The sequence below is a fragment of the Carica papaya genome, chromosome 5, assembly GCF_054855325.1.
Source record: "Carica papaya isolate Zhongbai chromosome 5, ASM5485532v1, whole genome shotgun sequence".
Classification (NCBI taxonomy): Eukaryota; Viridiplantae; Streptophyta; class Magnoliopsida; order Brassicales; family Caricaceae; genus Carica; species Carica papaya.
This window is the reverse complement of record NC_142313.1, coordinates 28,946,428-28,962,428: the sequence shown is the minus strand read 5'-3', so window position 1 is coordinate 28,962,428 and position 16,001 is coordinate 28,946,428. Positions and strand designations below refer to the sequence as shown.

The following is a 16,001-nucleotide window of genomic DNA, read 5'->3' as shown; positions in this document are numbered from 1 at the left end:
CAAATGATGGGATGAAGAAGAAAAGAGAATGAGTGTATATATTTGAAGCGCAAAATTAAACAAGTGGCATCATACCAGCACTACTGCACTGGATCTCATCAGAACTCTGCAGTTAAGTGTCCTTGGGCGAGAATAGTACTCGGATGGGTGACCTCTTGGGAAGTCCTCGTATCACAACAATTTTTTTTCAGATGGGTCGTTCGACGTTACGCGCGACTGGAACTATGGTCCGCTAGTTTATACGCAAATGTGAGTCAAGAATCAGGGGCATTTTAATCGATATTAGAACGAGAAGGAGAGGTGCAGTGTGAATGCAAACGGAAACAAATGATGGGAACGGGGGAGGAAAGAAGGAGTGTATGTATTTTCAGTACCAAATTAAACAGGTGCGGTCACACCAGCACAAATGCACCGGATACCATCAGAACTCCGAAGTTAAGTGTGCTTTGGCGAAAGTAGTACAATGATGGGTTACCTCTTGGGAAGTTCTCGTGTTGCACCCATTTTCTTTTCTTCAGATGTGTCGTTCGACGTTACGCGGGACTTTAATTATGGTCCACAGATTTATTCGCAAATGTGAGTCACGGCGCCGTGGCATTTTACATGATATTTGAACGAGAACGAGAGGTGCAGTGCGCACGCACAAGGAAACAAATGACAGGAGGGGGAAGAAAGGAGAAGGAGTGTATGTTTTTACAGCGCGAAATGAAACAGGTGCGATCATACCAGCACTAATGCAACGGATTCTATCAGAACTCCGTAGGTAAGGGTGCTTGGGCGAGAGTAGTACTAGCATGGGTTACCTCCTGCGAAGTCCTTATATTTCACCCATTTTCTTATGAAGTCCTCGTGTTGCACCTATTTTTTTGCAGATGATTCTTTCGACGTTACGCGCGACTTGAATTATGGTCCTCAGGTTTATTCGCAAATGTGAGTCACGGCGTTGTAGCATTTTACTTGATATTAGAACGAGAACGGGAGGTGCAGTGCGCACGCACAAGGAAACAAATGACGGGAGGGGGAAGAAAGGGGAATGAGTTTATGTATTTGCAGCGCAAAATTAAACAGGTGCGATCATACCAGCACTAATGCACCGGATCCCATCAGAACTCCGCAGTGAAGTGCGCTTGGGCGAGATTAGTACTCAGATGGGTGACCTCCTGGGTAGTCCTCTTGTCGCACCAATTTTTTTCAGACGGGTCGTTCGACGTTATGCGCGTCTGGAACTAGGGTCCGCTGGTTTATACGCAAATGTGAGTCAAGAAGCAGTGGCATTTTAATCGATATTAGAACGAGAATGAGAGGTGAAGTGTGAACGCACAAGGAAACAAATGACGGGAGGGGGAAGAAAGGAGAAGGAGTGTATGTATTTGCAATGCGAAATTAAACAGGTGCGATCATACCAGCACTAAAGCTTCGGATTCCATCAGAACTCCGCAGTTAGGTGTGCTTGGGCGAGAGTAGTACTCGGATGGGTGACCACTTGGGAAGCCCTCGTGTTGCACCTATTTTTTTCCGGATGGGTTGTTCGACGTTAGCCGCGAATGGAATTATAAACCGCTGGTTCATTTGCAAAGGTGAGTCACGGTGTCGGGGCATATTACTTGATATTAGAACGAGAAAGAGAGATACAGAGTGCACCCACAAGGAAACAAATGACGGGAGGGGGAAGAAAGGAGAAGGAGTTTATGTATTTGCAGCGCGAAATTAATCAGGTGCGATCATACCAGCACTAATGCAACAGATCCCATCATAACTCCGCAGTTAAGTGTGCTTGGGCGAGAGTAGTACTCAGATGGGTGACCACTTGGGAAGTCCTCGTGTTGCACCAATTTTTTTGCAGATGATTCTTTCAACGTTACGTGCGACTTAAATTATGGTCCTCAGGTTTATTCGCAAATGTGAGTCACGGCGCTGTAGCATTTTACTTGATATTAGAACGAGAACGGGAGGTGCAGTGCGCACGCACAAGGAAACAAATGACAGGAGGGGGAAGAAAGGGGAATGAATTTATGTATTTGCAGCGCAAAATTAAACAGGTGCGATCATACCAGCACTAATGCACCGGATCCCATCAGAACTCCGCAGTGAAGTGTGCTTGGGCGAGTGTAGTACTCGGATGTGTGACCTCTTGGGAAGTCCTTGTATCGCAACAATTTTTTTTCAGAGGGGTCGTTCGACGTTACCCGTGACTGGAACTATGGTCCACTGGTTTATACGCAAATGTGAGTCAAGAATCAGGGGCATTTTAATCGATATTAGAACGAGAAGGAGAGGTGCAGTGTGAACGCACAAGGAAACAAATGATGGGAGGGGGGTAGGGAAGAAGGAGTGTATGTATTTTCAGCACGAAATAAACAGGTGCGGTCACACCAGCACAAATGCACCGGATCCCATCAGAACTCCACAGTTAAGTGTGCTTTGGCGAAAGTAGTACAATGATGGGTTACCTCCTGGGAAGTTCTCGTGTTGCACCCATCTTCTTTTTTTCAGATGTGCCGTTCGACGTTACGCGCGACTTTAATTATGGTCCGCAGATTTATTCGCAAATGTGAGTCACGGTGCCGTGGCATTTTACTTGATATTTGAACGAGAACATGAGGTGCAGTGCGCACGCACAAGGAAACAAATGACGGGAGGGGGAAGAAAGGAGAAGGAGTTTATGTATTTGCAGCGCGAAATTAGACAGGTGTGATCATACTAGCACTAATGCACCGGATCCCATTAGAACTCCGTAATTAAGTGTGCTTGGGCGAGAGTAATACTCGGATGGGTGACCTCCTGGGAAGTCCTCGTGTCGCACTAATTTTTTTTTTCAGACCGGTCGTTCGACGTTATGCGCGACTGCAACTAGGGTCCACTGGTTTATACGCAAATGTGAATCAAGAAGCAGGGGCATTTTAATCTATATTCGAACGAGAAAGAGAGATGCAGAGTGCACGCACAAGGAAACAAATGACGGGAGGGGGAGGGAAGGAGAAAGAGTGTATGTATTTTCAGCACGAAATGAAACAGGTGCGATCATAGCAACACTAATGCATCGGATTTTATCAGAACTCCATAGGTAAGGGTGCTTGGGCGAGAGTAGTACTAGCATGGGTTACCTCCTGCGAAGTCCTTATATTTCACCCATTTTCTTGTAAAGTCCTCGTGTTGCACCCATTTTTTTGCAGATGATTTTTTCGAAGTTAAGCGCGAATTGAATTATGGTCCTCAGGTTTATTCGCAAATGTATGTCAAGAAGTAGGGGCATTTTAATCGATATTAGAACGAGAAGGAGAGGTGCAGTGTGAACGCACAAGGAAACAATTGACGGGAGGGGGGATGGAGGGAGAAAAAGTGTATGTATTTGCAGCGCAGAATGAAACATGAGCAATCATACCAGCACCAATGCAACGGATTCTATCGTAACTCTGCAAGTTAAGGGTGATTGGGCGAGAGTAGCTCTAGGATGGGTGACCTCCTGCGAAGTCCTTATATTTCACCCATTTTCTTAGGAAGTCCTCGTGTTGCACCCATTTTTTTGCAAATGATTCTTTCGACGTTACGCGCGACTTGAATTATGGTCCTCAGGTTTATTCGCAAATGTGAGTCACGGCGCTGTGGCATTTTACTTGATATTTGAATGAGAACGTAAGGTGCAGTGCGCACGCACAAGGAAACAAATGAGGGGAGGGGGAAGAAAGGAGAAGTTGTTTATGTATTTGCAGCGCAAAATTAAACAGGTGCCATCATACCAGCACTAATGCAACGGATCCCATTAGAACTCCGCAGTTAAGTGTGCTTGGACGAGAGTAGTACTCGGATGGGTGACCTCTTGGGAAGTTCTCGTGTCGCACTAATTTTTTCTTTCAGACGGGTCGTTCGACGTTACGCGCGACTGGAACTAGGGTCTAATAGTTTATACGCAAATGTGAGTCAAGAAGCAGGGGCATTTTAATTGATATTAGAACGAGAATGAGAGATGCAGAGTGCACGCACAAGGAAACAAATGACGGGAGGGGGGATGGAGGGAGAAAAAGTGTTTGTATTTGCAGCGCAGAATGAAACATGAGCAATCATACCAGCACCAATGCAACGGATTCTATCAGAACTCCGCAAGTTAAGGGTGCTTGGGCGAGAGTAGCACTAGGATGGGTGACCTCCTGCGAAGTCCTTATATTTCACCCATTTTTTTGCAGATGATTCTTTCGACGATACGCGGGACTTGAATTATGGTCCTCAGATTTATTCGAAAATGTGAGTCACAGCACCGTAGCATTTTACTTGATATTAGAACGAGCACGGTAGGTGTAGTGCGCACGCATAAGGAAACAAATGACAGGAGGAGGAAGAAAGGAGAAGGAGTTTATGTATTTGCAGCGCGAAATTAAACGGGTGCGATCATACTATCACTAATACACCGGATACCATCAGAACTCCGCAGTTAAGTGTGCTTGGGCGAGAGTAGTTCTCGGATGGGTGACCTCCTGGGAAGTCCTCGTGTCGCACCAATTTTTTTCCAGACGGGTCGTTCGACGTTACGCTCGACTGGAACTGGGGTCCGCTGGTTTCTACGCAAATGTGAGTCAAGAAGCAGGGGCATTTTAATCGATATTAGAACGAGAAGGAGAGGTGCAGTGTGAACGCACAAGGAAACAATTGATGGGAGGGGGAGGGAAGGAGAAGGAGTGTATGTATTTTCAGCACGAAATGAAACAGGTGCGATCATACCAGCACTAATGCATCGGATTCTATCAGAACTCCGTAGGTAAGGGTGCTTGGGTGAGACTAGTACTAGCATGGGTTACCTCCTGCGAAGTCCTTATATTTCACCCATTTTCTTGTGAAGTCCTCGTGTTGCACCCATTTTTTTGCAGATGATTCTTTCGACCTTACGCGCGTTTATTCGCAAATGTGAGTCACGGCACCGTAGCATTTTACTTGATATTAGAACGAGCACGGGAGGTGCAGTGCGCACGCACAAGAAAACAAATGACGGGAGGGGGAAGAAATGATAAGGAGTTTATGTATTCGCAGCGCGAAATTAAACGGGTGCGATCATACCAGCACTAATGCACCGGATCCCATCAGAACTCCGCAGTTAAGTGCGCTTGGGCGAGAGTAGTACTCGGATGGGTGACCTCCTGAGAAGTCCTCGTGTCGCACCAATTTTTTTTCAAATGGGTCGTTCGACGTTACACGCGACTGGAACTAGGGTCCGCTGGTTTATACGCAAATGTGAGTCAAGAAGCAGGGGCATTTTAATCGATATTAGAACGAGAATGAGAGGTGCAGTGTGAACGCACAAGGAAACAATTGATGGGAGGGGGAGGGAAATATAAGGAGTATATGTATTTTCAGCACGAAATGAAACAGGTGTGATCATACCAGCACTAATGCAACGGATTCTATCAGAACTCCGTAGGTTAGGGTGCTTGGGCGAGAGTAGTACTAGCATGGGTTACATCCTGCGAAGTCTTTATATTTCAACCATTTTCTTGTGAAGTCCTCGTGTTGCACCCATTTTTTTGCAAATGATTCTTTCGATGTTACGCGCGACTTGAATTATGGTCTTCAGGTTTATTCGCAAATGTGAGTCACGGCGCTGTAGCATTTTACTTGATATTAGAACGAGAACGGAAGGTGCAGTGCGCACGTGCAAGGAAACAAATGACGGGAGGGGGAAGAAAGGGGAATGAGTTTATGTATTTGCAACGCAAAATTAAACAGCTGCGATCATACCAGCACTAATGCACCGGATCCCATCAGAACTCCGCATTTAAGTGTGCTTAGGCGAGAGTAGTACTCGGATGGGTGACCTCCTCGGAAGTCCTCGTGTCGCACTAATTTTTTTTTTCAGACGGGTCGTTCGACGTTACGCGCGACTGGAACTAGGGTCCACTGGTTTATACGCAAATGTGAGTCAATAAGCAGGGGCATTTTAATCGATATTAGAACGAGAAGGAGAGATGCAGAGTGCACGCACAAGGAAACAAATGACGGGAGGGGGGATGGAGGGAGAAAAAGTGTATGTATTTGCAGCACAGAATGAAACATGAGCAATCATACCAGCACCAATGCAACGGATTCTATCAGAACTCCGCAAGTTAAGGGTGCTTGGGCGAGAGAAGCACTAGGATGGGTGACCTCTTGCGAAGTCCTTATATTTCACCCATTTTCTTAGGAAGTCCTCGTGTTGCACACATTTTTTTACAGATGATTCTTTCGATGATACGCGCGACTTGAATTATGGTCCTTAGGTTTATTCGCAAATGTGAGTCACGGCACCGTAGCATTTTACTTGATATTAGAACGAGCACGGGAGGTGCAGTGCGCACGCACAAGGAAACAAATGATGGGAGGGGGAAGAAAGGAGAAGGAGTTTATGTATTTGCAGCACGGAATTAAACAGGTGCGATCACACCAGCACAAATGCACCGGATCCCATCAGAACTCCGCAGTTAAGTGTGCTTTGGCGAAAGTAGTACAATGATGGGTTACCTCCTGGGAAGTTCTCGTGTTGCACCCATTTTCTTTTTTTCAGATGTGTCGTTCGACCTTACGCGCGACTTTAATTATGGTCCGCAAATTTATTCGCAAATGTGAGTCACGACTCCGTGGTATTTTAGTTGATATTTGAACGAGAACGAGAGGTGCAGTGTGCACGCACTTGGAAACAAATGACGGGAGGGGGAAGAAAGGAGAAGGAATTTATGTATTTGCAGCGCGAAATTAAATAGGTGCGATCATACCAGCACTAATGCACCGGATCCCATCAGAACTCCGCAGTTAATTGTGCTTGGGCGAGAGTAGTACTCGGATGGGTGACCTCCTGGGAAGTCCTCGTGTCGCACTAATTTTTTTTTTCAGACGGGTCGTTTGATGTTATGCGCGACTGGAACTAGGGTCCACTGGTTTATACGCAAATGTGAGTCAAGAAGCATGGGCATTTTAATCGATATTAGAACGAGAATGAGAGATGCAGAGTTCACGCACAAGGAAACAAATGACGGGAGGGGGGATGGAGGGAGATAAAGTGTATGTATTTGCAGCGCAGAATGAAACGTGAGCAATCATACCAGTACCAATGCAACGGATTCTATCAGAACTCCGCAAGTTAAGGGTGCTTGGGCGAGAGTAGCACTAGGATGTGTGACCTCCTGCGCAGTCCTTATATTTCACAAATTTTCTTAGGAAGTCCTCGTGTTGCACCCATTTTTTTGCAGATGATTCTTTCGACGATACGCGCGACTTGAATTATGGTCCTCAGGTTTATTCGCAAATGTGAGTCACGGCACCTTAGCATTTTACTTTATATTAGAACGAGCACGGGAGGTACAGTGCGCACGCACAAGGAAACAAATGACGGGAGGGGGAAGAAAGGGGAATGAGTTTATGTATTTGCAGCGCAAAATTAAACAGGTGCGATCATACCAGCACAAATGCACCGGATCCCATCAGAACTCCGCAGTTAAGTGTGCTTTGGTGAAAGTAGTACAATGATGGGTTACCTCGTGGGAAGTTCTCGTGTTGCACCCATTTTTTTTTTTTCAGATGTGTCGTTCGACGTTACGGGCGACTTTAATTATGGTCCGCAGATTTATTTGCAAATGTGAGTCACGGCGCCATGGCATTGTACTTGATATTTGAACGAGAACGAGAGGTGCAGTGCGCACGCACTTAGAAACAAATGACGGGAGGGGGAAGAAAGGAGAAGGAATTTATGTATTTGCAGCGCGAAATTAAACAGGTGCGATCATACCAGCACTAATGCACCTGATCCCATCAGAACTCCGCAGTTAAGTGTGCTTGGGCGAGAGTAGTACTCGGATGGGTGACCTCCTCGGAAGTCCTCGTGTCGCACTAATTTTTTTTTCAGACGGGTCATTCGACGTTACGCGCGACTGGAACTAGGGTCCACTGGTTTACACGCAAATGTGAGTCAAGAAGCAGGGGCATTTTAATCGATATTAGAACGAGAAGGAGAGATGCCGAGTGCACGCACAAGGAAACAAATGACGGGAGGGTGGATGGAGGGAGAAAAAGTGTATGTATTTGCAGCGTAGAATGAAATATGAGCAATCATACCAGCACCAATACAACGGATTCTGTCAGAACTCCGCAAGTTAAGGGTGCTTGGGCGAGAGTAGCACTAGGATGGGTGACCTCCTGCGAAGTCCTTATATTTCACCAATTTTCTTAGGAAGTCCTCGTGTTGCACCCATTTTTTTGCAGATGATTCTTTCGACGATATGCGCGACTTGAATTATGGTCCTCAGGTTTATTCGCAAATGTGAGTCACGGCACCGTAGCATTTTACTTGATATTAGAACGAGCACGGGAGGTGCAGTGCGCACGCACAAGGAAACAAATGACGGGAGGGGGAAGAAAGGAGAAGGAGTTTATGTATTTGCAGCGCAGAATTAAAAGGGTGCGATTATACCAGCACTAATGCACCGGATCCCATCAAAACTCCGCAGTTGAGTGTGCTTGGGCGAGAGTAGTACTCGGATGGGTGACCTCCTGGGAAGTCCTCGTGTCGCACTAATTTTTTTTTTCAGACGAGTCGTTCGACGTTACGCGCGACTAGAATTAGGGTCCACTGGTGTATACGCAAATGTGAGTCAAGAAGCAAGGGCATTTTAATCAATATTAGAACGAGAATGAGAGGTGAAGTGTGAACGCACAAGGAAACAAATGACGGGAGGGGGAAGAAAGGAGAAGAAGTGTATGTATTTGCAGCGGAAAATTAAATTGGTGCGATCATACCAGCACTAAAGCTCCAGGTCCTGTCAGAACTCCGCAGTTAAGTGTGCTTGGTCGAGAGTAGTACTCGGATAGGTGACCACTTGGGAAGCCCTCGTGTTGCACCTATTTTTTTTCGGATAGGTTGTTCGACGTTACGCGCAAATGGAATTATGAACCGCTGGTTCATTTGCAAAGGTGAGTCACAGTGCCGGGGCATATTACTTGATATTAGAACAAGAAAGAGAGATGCAGAGTGCACGCACAAGGAAACAAATGACGGAGTGGGGATGGAAGGAGAAAGAGTGTATGTATTTGCAGTGTAGAATGAAACATGAGGGATCATACTAGCATTAATGCAACGGATTCTATCAGAACTCCGCAGTTAAGGGTGCTTGGGCGAGCAAAGTACTCGGATGGGTGACCTCCTGCGAAGTCCTTATATTTCACCCATTTTTTTGGGAGGTCCTCGAGTTGCACCCATCTTTTTGCAGATGATTCTTTCGACGTTACGCGCGACTTGATTTATGGTCCGCAAATTTATTTGCAAATTTGAGTCATGGCGCCGTGGCATTTTACTTGATATTAGAACGAGTACGGGAGGTGCAATGCGCATGCACAAGGAAACAAATGACGGAATGAGGAAGAAAAGAGAAGGAGTGTATGTATTTGAAGCGCAAAATTAAACAAGTGGCATCATACCAGCACTAATGCACTGGATCCCATCAGAACTCTGCAGTTAAGTGTGCTTTGGCGAGAGTAGTACTCGGATGGGTGACCTCTTGGGAAGTCCTCGTATCGCAACAATTTTTTTTCAGATGGGTCGTTCTACGTTACGCGCGACTGGAACTATAGTCCGCTGGTTTATATGCAAATGTGAGTCAAGAATCAGGGGCATTTTAATCGATATTAGAACGAGAAAGAGAGGTGCAGTGTGAACGCACAAGGAAACAACTGATGGGAGGGGGGAAGGGAAGGAGTGTATGTATTTTCAGCACAAAATTAAACAGGTGCTGTCACACCAGCACAAATGCACCGGATCCCATTAGAACTCTGCAGTTAAGTGTGCTTGGGCGAAAGTAGTACTCGGATGGGTGACCTCTTGGGAAGTCCTTATATTTCACCCATTTTTTTGCAGATAATTCTTTCGACGATACGCGCGACTTGAATTATGGTACTCAGGTTTATTCGCAAATGTGAGTCACGACACCGTAGCATTTTACTTGATATTAGAACGAGCACGGTAGGTGCAGTTCGCACGCACAAGGAAACAAATGACAGGAGGGGGAAGAAAGGAGAAGGAGTTTATGTATTTGCAGCGCGAAATTAAACGGTTGCGATCATACCAACACTAATGCACCGGATCCCATCAAAACTCCGCAGTTAAGTGTGCTTGGGCGAGAGTAGTACTCGGATGGGTGACCTCCTGCAAAGTCCTCGTGTCGCACCAATTTTTTTTCAGACGAGTCGTTCGACGTTACGCACGACTGGAACTAGGTTCCGCTAGTTTATACGCAAATGTGAGTCGAGAAGCAGGGGCATTTTAATTGATATTAGAACGAGAAGGAGAGGTGCAGTGTGAACGCACAAGGAAACAATTGATGGGAAGGGAAGGGAAGGAGAAGGAGTGTATGTATTTTCAGCATGAAATGAAACAGGTGCGATGATACCAGTACTAATGCAACGGATTCTATCAGAACTCCGTAGGTAAGGGTGCTTGGGCGAGAGTAGTACTAGCATGGGTTACCTCCTGCGAAGTCCTTATATTTCACTCATTTTCTTGTGAAGTCCTCGTGTTGCACCCATTTTTTTGTAGATGATTCTTTCGACGTTACGCGCGACTTGAATTATGGTCCTCAGGTTTATTCGCAAATGTGAGTCACGGCGCCGTGGTATTTTACTTGATATTAGAACGAGCACGGGAGGTGCAGTGCACACGCACAAGGAAACAAATGACGGGAGGGGGAAGAAAGGAGAAGGAGTTTATATATTTGCAGCGCAGAATTAAACGGGTGCGATCATACCAGCACTAATGCACTGGATCTCATCAGAACTCTGCAGGTACATGTGCTTGGGCGAGAGTAGTACTCGGATTGGTGACCACCTGGGAAGTCCTCGTGTCGCACCAATTTTTTTTCAGACGGGTCGTTCGACGTTACGCGAGACTGGAACTATGGTCTGCTGGTTTATACGCAAATGTGAGTCAAGAATCAGGGGCATTTTAATCGATATTAGAACGAGAAGGAGAGGTGCAGTGTGAACGCACAAGGAAACAAATGATGGGAGGGGGGGAGGGAAGAAGGAGTGTATGTTTTTTTAGTACGAAATTAAACAAGTGCGGTCACACCAGCACAAATGCACCGGATCCCATCAGAACTCCGCAGTTAAGTGTGCTTTGCCGAAAGTAGTACAATGATGGGTTACCTCCTGGGAAGTTCTCGTGTTGCACCCATTTTTTTTTTCAGATTTGCAGTTCGACGTTACGCGCGACTTTAATTATGGTCCGCAGATTTATTCGCAAATGTGAGTCACGGCGCCGTGGCATTTTACTTGATATTTGAACGAGAACGAGAGGTGCAGTACGCACGCACACAGAAACAAATGACGGGAGGGGGAAGAAAGGAGAAGGAATTTATGTATTTGCAGCGCGAAATTAAACAGGTTCGATCATACCAGCACTAATGCACCGGATCCCATCAGAACTCCGCAGTTAAGTGTGCCTGGGCGAGGGTAGTACTCGGATGGGTGACCTCTTGGGAAGTCCTCGTATCGCAACAATTTTTTTTCAGATGAGTCGTTCGACGTTACGCGCGACTGGAATTATGGTCCGCTAGTTTATACGTAAATGTGAGTCAAGAATCAGGGGCATTTTAATCGATATTAGAACGAGAAGGAGAGGTACAGTGTGAACGCACAAGGAAACAAATGATGGGAGGGGGGAGGGAAGAAGGAGTGTATGTATTTGCAGCGCGGAAATAAACAGGTACGATCATACCAGCACAAATTCACCGGATCCCATCAGAACTCCGCAGTTAAGTGTGCTTTGGCGGAAGTAGTACAATGATGGGTTACCTCGTGGGAAGTTCTCGTGTCGCACCCATTTTCTTTTTTTCAGATGTGCCGTTCGACGTTATAAGCGACTTTAATTATGGTTCGCAGATTTATTCGCAAATGTGAGTCACAGTGTCGTGGCATTTTACTTGATATTTGGACGAGAACGAGAGGTGCAGTGTGCACGCACAATGAAACAAATAACGGGAGGGGGAAGAAAGGAGAAGGAGTTTATGTATTTGCAGCGCAAAATTAAACAGCTGCGATCATACCAGCACTAATGCACCGGATCCCATCAGAACTCCGCAGTTAAGTGTGCTTGGGCGAGAGTAGTACTCGGATGGGTGACCTCTTGGGAAGTCCTCGTGTCGCACTAATTTTTTTTTCAGACGGGTCGTTCGACGTTACGCGCGACTGGAACTAGGGTCCACTGGTTTATACGCAAATGTGAGTCAAGAAGCAGGGGCATTTTAATCGATATTAGAACGAGAAGGAGAGATGCAGAGTGCACGCTCAAGGAAACAAATGACGGGAGGGGGGATGGAGGGAGAAAAAGTGTATGTATTTGCAGCGCAGAATGAAACATGAGCAATCATACCAGCACCAATGCAACGGATTCTATCAGAACTCCGCAAGTTAAGGGTGCTTGGGCGAGAGTAGCACTAGGATGGGTGACCACATGCGAAGTCCTTATATTTCACCCATTTTCTTAGGAAGTCCTCGTGTTCCACCCATTTTTTTGCAGATGCTTCTTTCGACGATACGCGCGACTTGAATTATGGTCCTCAAGTTTATTTACAAATATGAGTCACGGCACTATAGCATTTTACTTTATATTAGAAGGAGCACGGGAGGTGCAGTGCGCACGCACAAGGAAACAAATGACAGGAGGGGGAAGAAAGGAGAAGTTGTTTATGTATTTGCAGTGCGGAATTAAACAAGTGCGATCATACCAGCACTAATGCACCAGATCCCGTCAGAACTTTGCAGTTAAGTGTGCTTTGGAGAGAGTAGTCCTTGGATTGGTGACCTCCTGGGAAGTCCTCGTGTCGCACCAATTTTTTTTCAGACGGGTCGTTCGACGTTACGCGCGACTGGAACTAGGGTCCGCTGGTTTATACGCAATTGTGAGTCAAGAAGCAGGGGCATTTTAATCGATATTAGAACGAGAAGGAGAGGTGTAGTGTGAACGCACAAGGAAACAATTGATGGGAGGGGGAGGGAAGGAGAAGGAGTGTATGTATTTTCAGCACGAAATGAAACAGGTGCGATCATACCAGCACTAATGCAACGGATTCTATCAGAACTCCTTAGGTAAGGGTGCTTGGGCGAGAGTAGTACTAGCATCGGTTACCTCCTGCGAAATCCTTATATTTCACCCATTTTCTTGTGAAGTCCTCGTGTTGCACCCATATTTTTGCAGATGATTCTTTCGACGTTTCGCGCGACTTGAATTATGGTCCTCAGGTTTATTCACAAATGTGAATCACGGCGCTGTAGAATTTTACTTGATATTAGAATGAGAACGGGAGGTGCTGTGCGCACGCACAAGGAAACAAATGACGGGAGGGGGAATAAAGGGGAATGAGTTTATATATTTGCAGCGTAAAATTACACAGGTGCGATCATACCAGCACTAGTGCACCGGATCCCGTCAGAACTCCGCAGTTAAGTGTGCTTGGGCGAGAGTAGTACTCGGATGGGTGACCTCTTGGGAAGTCCTCGTGTCGCACCAATTTTTTTTCAGACGGGTCGTTCGACGTTACGCGTGACTGGAACTAGGGTCCGCTGGTTTATACGCAAATGTGAGTCAAGAAGCAGGGGCATTTTAATCGATATTAGAACGAGAAGGAGAGGTGCAGTGTGAACGCACAAGGAAACAATTGATGGGAGGGGGAGGGAAGGAGAAGGAGTGTATGTATTTTCAGCACGAAATGAAACAGGTACGATCATACCAGCACTAATGCAACGGATTCTATCAGAACTCCGTAGGTAAGGGTGCTTGGGCGAGAGTAGTACTAGCATGGGTTACCTCCTGCGAAGTCCTTATATTTCACCCATTTTCTTGTGAAGTCCTCGTGTTGCACCTATTTTTTTGTAGATGATTCTTTTGACGTTACACGCAACTTGAATTATGGTCCTCAGGTTTATTCACCACGGCGCCGTGGAATTTTACTTGATATTAGAACAAGAACGGGAGGTGCAGTGCGCACGCACAAGGAAACAAATGACGGGAGGGGGAAGAAAGGGGAATGAGTGTATGTATTTGCAGCGCGAAATTAAACAGGTGCGATCATACCAGCACAAATGCACTGGATCCCATCAGAACTCCGCAGTTAAGTGTGCTTTGACGAAAGTAGCACAATGATGGGTTACCTCGTGGGAAGTTCTCGTGTTGCACCCATTTTCTTTTTTTCAGATGTGCCGTTTGACGTTACGCGCGACTTTAATTATGGTCCACAGATTTATTTGCAAATGTGAGTCACGGTGCCGTGGCATTTTACTTGATATTTGAGCGAGAACGAGAGGTGCAGTGCGCACGCACAAGGAAACAAATGACGGGAGGGGGAATAAAGGAGAAGGAGTTTATGTATTTGCAGCGCGAAATTAAACAGGTTCGATCATACCAGCATTAATGCACCGGATCCCATCAGAACTCCGCAGTTAAGTGTGCTTGGGCGAGAGTAGTACTCGGATGGGTGACCTCCTCGGAAGTCCTCGTGTCGCACTAATTTTTTTTTCAGACGGGTCGTTCGACGTTACGCACGACTAGAACTTGGGTCCACTGGATTCTACGCAAATGTGAGTCAAGAAGCATGGGCATTTTAATCGATATTAGAACGAGAAGGAGAGATGCAGGGTGCACGCACAAGGAAACAAATGACGGGAGGGGGGATGGAGGGAGAAAAAGTGTATGTATTTGCAGCGCAGAATGAAACATGAGCAATCATACCAGCACCAATGCAACGGATTCTATCAGAACTCCGCAAGTTAAGGGTGCTTGAGTGAGAGTAGCACTAGGATGGGTGACCTCATGCGAAGTCCTTATATTTCACCCATTTTCTTAGGAAGTCCTCGTGTTCCACCCATTTTTTTGCAGATGATTCTTTCGACGATACGCGCAACTTGAATTATGGTCCTCAGGTTTATTCGAAAATCTGAGTCACAGCACCGTAGCATTTTACTTTATATTAGAAGGAGCACGGGAGGTGCAGTGCGCACGCACAAGGAAACAAATGACGGGAGGGGGAAGAAAGGAGAAGGAGTTTATTTATTAGCAGCGCAGAATTAAACAGGTGCGATCATACCAGCACTAATGCACCGGATCCCGTCAGAACTCCGCAGTTAAGTATGCTTTGGTGAGAGTAGTACTCGGATTGGTGACCTCCTGGGAAGTCCTCGTGTCGCACCAATTTTTTTTTAGGCGGGTCGTTCGACGTTACGCACGACTGGAACTAGGGTCCGCTGGTTTATACGCAAATGTGAGTCAAGAAGCAGGGGCATTTTAATCGATATTAGAACGAGAAGGAGAGATGCAGTGTGAACGCACAAGGAAACAATTGATGGGAGGGGGAAGAAAGGAGAAGGAGTTTATGTATTTTAAGCAAGAAATGAAACAGGTGCGATCATACCAGCACTAATGCAACGGATTCTATCAGAACTCCGTAGGTAAGGGTGCTTGGGCGAGAGTAGTACTAGCATGGGTTACCTCCTGCGAAGTCCTTATATTTCACCCATTTTCTTGTGAAGTCCTCGTGTTGCATCCATTTTTTTGCAGATGATTCTTTCGACATTACGCGCGACTTGAATTATGGTCCTCAGGTTTATTCGCAAATGTGAGTCATGGCGCCGTGGCGCTTTACTTGATATTAGAACGAGAACGGGAGGTACAGTGCGCACGCACAAGGAAACAAATGACGGGAGGGGGAAGAAAGGGGAATGAGTGTATGTATTTGCAGCGCGAAATTAAACAGGTGCGATTATACCAGCACAAATGCACCGGATCCCATCAGAACTCCGCAGTTAAGTGTGCTTTGGCGAAAGTAGTACAATGATGGGTTACCTCGTGGGAAGTTCTCGTGTTGTACCCATTTTCTTTTTTTCAGATGTGCCGTTCGACGTTACGCGCGACTTTAATTATGGTCCGCAGATTTATTCCCAAATGTGAGTCACGGTGTCGTGGCATTTTACTTGATATTTGAACGAGAACGAGAGGTGCAGTG

At 46.1% G+C, this 16,001-nt stretch overlaps 4 non-coding genes and 28 pseudogenes across 4 annotated transcripts; all 32 read left to right on the top strand.

Annotated features, from left to right (window-relative positions):
- The first annotated feature begins 384 nt into the window (after positions 1 to 384).
- On the top strand, positions 385 to 503 carry LOC148259939 (5S ribosomal RNA; annotated as a pseudogene).
- Positions 504 to 1,066: 563 nt separating this feature from the next.
- LOC148259938 (5S ribosomal RNA) lies at positions 1,067 to 1,185 on the top strand (annotated as a pseudogene).
- Positions 1,186 to 1,389: 204 nt separating this feature from the next.
- Positions 1,390 to 1,508, top strand: LOC148259937 (5S ribosomal RNA; annotated as a pseudogene).
- Positions 1,509 to 1,713: 205 nt separating this feature from the next.
- LOC148259936 (5S ribosomal RNA) lies at positions 1,714 to 1,832 on the top strand (annotated as a pseudogene).
- A 205-nt stretch (positions 1,833 to 2,037) lies between these two features.
- On the top strand, positions 2,038 to 2,156 carry LOC148259935 (5S ribosomal RNA; annotated as a pseudogene).
- Positions 2,157 to 2,359: 203 nt separating this feature from the next.
- LOC148259934 (5S ribosomal RNA) lies at positions 2,360 to 2,478 on the top strand (annotated as a pseudogene).
- Positions 2,479 to 2,687: 209 nt separating this feature from the next.
- LOC148259933 (5S ribosomal RNA) lies at positions 2,688 to 2,806 on the top strand (annotated as a pseudogene).
- A 917-nt stretch (positions 2,807 to 3,723) lies between these two features.
- Positions 3,724 to 3,842, top strand: LOC148259932 (5S ribosomal RNA; annotated as a pseudogene).
- Positions 3,843 to 4,375: 533 nt separating this feature from the next.
- Positions 4,376 to 4,494, top strand: LOC148259931 (5S ribosomal RNA; annotated as a pseudogene).
- Positions 4,495 to 4,699: 205 nt separating this feature from the next.
- Positions 4,700 to 4,818, top strand: LOC148259930 (5S ribosomal RNA; annotated as a pseudogene).
- Positions 4,819 to 5,032: 214 nt separating this feature from the next.
- LOC148259929 (5S ribosomal RNA) lies at positions 5,033 to 5,151 on the top strand. The gene has a single exon (XR_015819683.1). It is a non-coding gene; the product is annotated as a 5S ribosomal RNA (ribosomal RNA).
- Positions 5,152 to 5,710: 559 nt separating this feature from the next.
- Positions 5,711 to 5,829, top strand: LOC148259928 (5S ribosomal RNA; annotated as a pseudogene).
- A 563-nt stretch (positions 5,830 to 6,392) lies between these two features.
- Positions 6,393 to 6,511, top strand: LOC148259927 (5S ribosomal RNA; annotated as a pseudogene).
- Positions 6,512 to 6,720: 209 nt separating this feature from the next.
- Positions 6,721 to 6,839, top strand: LOC148259926 (5S ribosomal RNA). Its single transcript, XR_015821217.1, has one exon. It is a non-coding gene; the product is annotated as a 5S ribosomal RNA (ribosomal RNA).
- Positions 6,840 to 7,402: 563 nt separating this feature from the next.
- Positions 7,403 to 7,521, top strand: LOC148259925 (5S ribosomal RNA; annotated as a pseudogene).
- Positions 7,522 to 7,730: 209 nt separating this feature from the next.
- On the top strand, positions 7,731 to 7,849 carry LOC148259924 (5S ribosomal RNA; annotated as a pseudogene).
- A 562-nt stretch (positions 7,850 to 8,411) lies between these two features.
- Positions 8,412 to 8,530, top strand: LOC148259923 (5S ribosomal RNA; annotated as a pseudogene).
- A 207-nt stretch (positions 8,531 to 8,737) lies between these two features.
- Positions 8,738 to 8,856, top strand: LOC148259922 (5S ribosomal RNA; annotated as a pseudogene).
- Positions 8,857 to 9,416: 560 nt separating this feature from the next.
- On the top strand, positions 9,417 to 9,534 carry LOC148259921 (5S ribosomal RNA; annotated as a pseudogene).
- A 201-nt stretch (positions 9,535 to 9,735) lies between these two features.
- LOC148259920 (5S ribosomal RNA) lies at positions 9,736 to 9,854 on the top strand (annotated as a pseudogene).
- A 205-nt stretch (positions 9,855 to 10,059) lies between these two features.
- Positions 10,060 to 10,178, top strand: LOC148259919 (5S ribosomal RNA; annotated as a pseudogene).
- A 559-nt stretch (positions 10,179 to 10,737) lies between these two features.
- On the top strand, positions 10,738 to 10,856 carry LOC148259918 (5S ribosomal RNA; annotated as a pseudogene).
- A 204-nt stretch (positions 10,857 to 11,060) lies between these two features.
- Positions 11,061 to 11,179, top strand: LOC148259917 (5S ribosomal RNA; annotated as a pseudogene).
- A 207-nt stretch (positions 11,180 to 11,386) lies between these two features.
- Positions 11,387 to 11,505, top strand: LOC148259916 (5S ribosomal RNA; annotated as a pseudogene).
- Positions 11,506 to 11,708: 203 nt separating this feature from the next.
- LOC148259915 (5S ribosomal RNA) lies at positions 11,709 to 11,827 on the top strand (annotated as a pseudogene).
- A 209-nt stretch (positions 11,828 to 12,036) lies between these two features.
- On the top strand, positions 12,037 to 12,155 carry LOC148259914 (5S ribosomal RNA). The gene has a single exon (XR_015820044.1). It is a non-coding gene; the product is annotated as a 5S ribosomal RNA (ribosomal RNA).
- A 562-nt stretch (positions 12,156 to 12,717) lies between these two features.
- Positions 12,718 to 12,836, top strand: LOC148259913 (5S ribosomal RNA; annotated as a pseudogene).
- A 559-nt stretch (positions 12,837 to 13,395) lies between these two features.
- Positions 13,396 to 13,514, top strand: LOC148259912 (5S ribosomal RNA). Its single transcript, XR_015819541.1, has one exon. It is a non-coding gene; the product is annotated as a 5S ribosomal RNA (ribosomal RNA).
- A 549-nt stretch (positions 13,515 to 14,063) lies between these two features.
- Positions 14,064 to 14,182, top strand: LOC148259911 (5S ribosomal RNA; annotated as a pseudogene).
- Positions 14,183 to 14,391: 209 nt separating this feature from the next.
- LOC148259910 (5S ribosomal RNA) lies at positions 14,392 to 14,510 on the top strand (annotated as a pseudogene).
- Positions 14,511 to 15,072: 562 nt separating this feature from the next.
- Positions 15,073 to 15,191, top strand: LOC148259909 (5S ribosomal RNA; annotated as a pseudogene).
- A 559-nt stretch (positions 15,192 to 15,750) lies between these two features.
- On the top strand, positions 15,751 to 15,869 carry LOC148259908 (5S ribosomal RNA; annotated as a pseudogene).
- Positions 15,870 to 16,001: the final 132 nt, after the last annotated feature.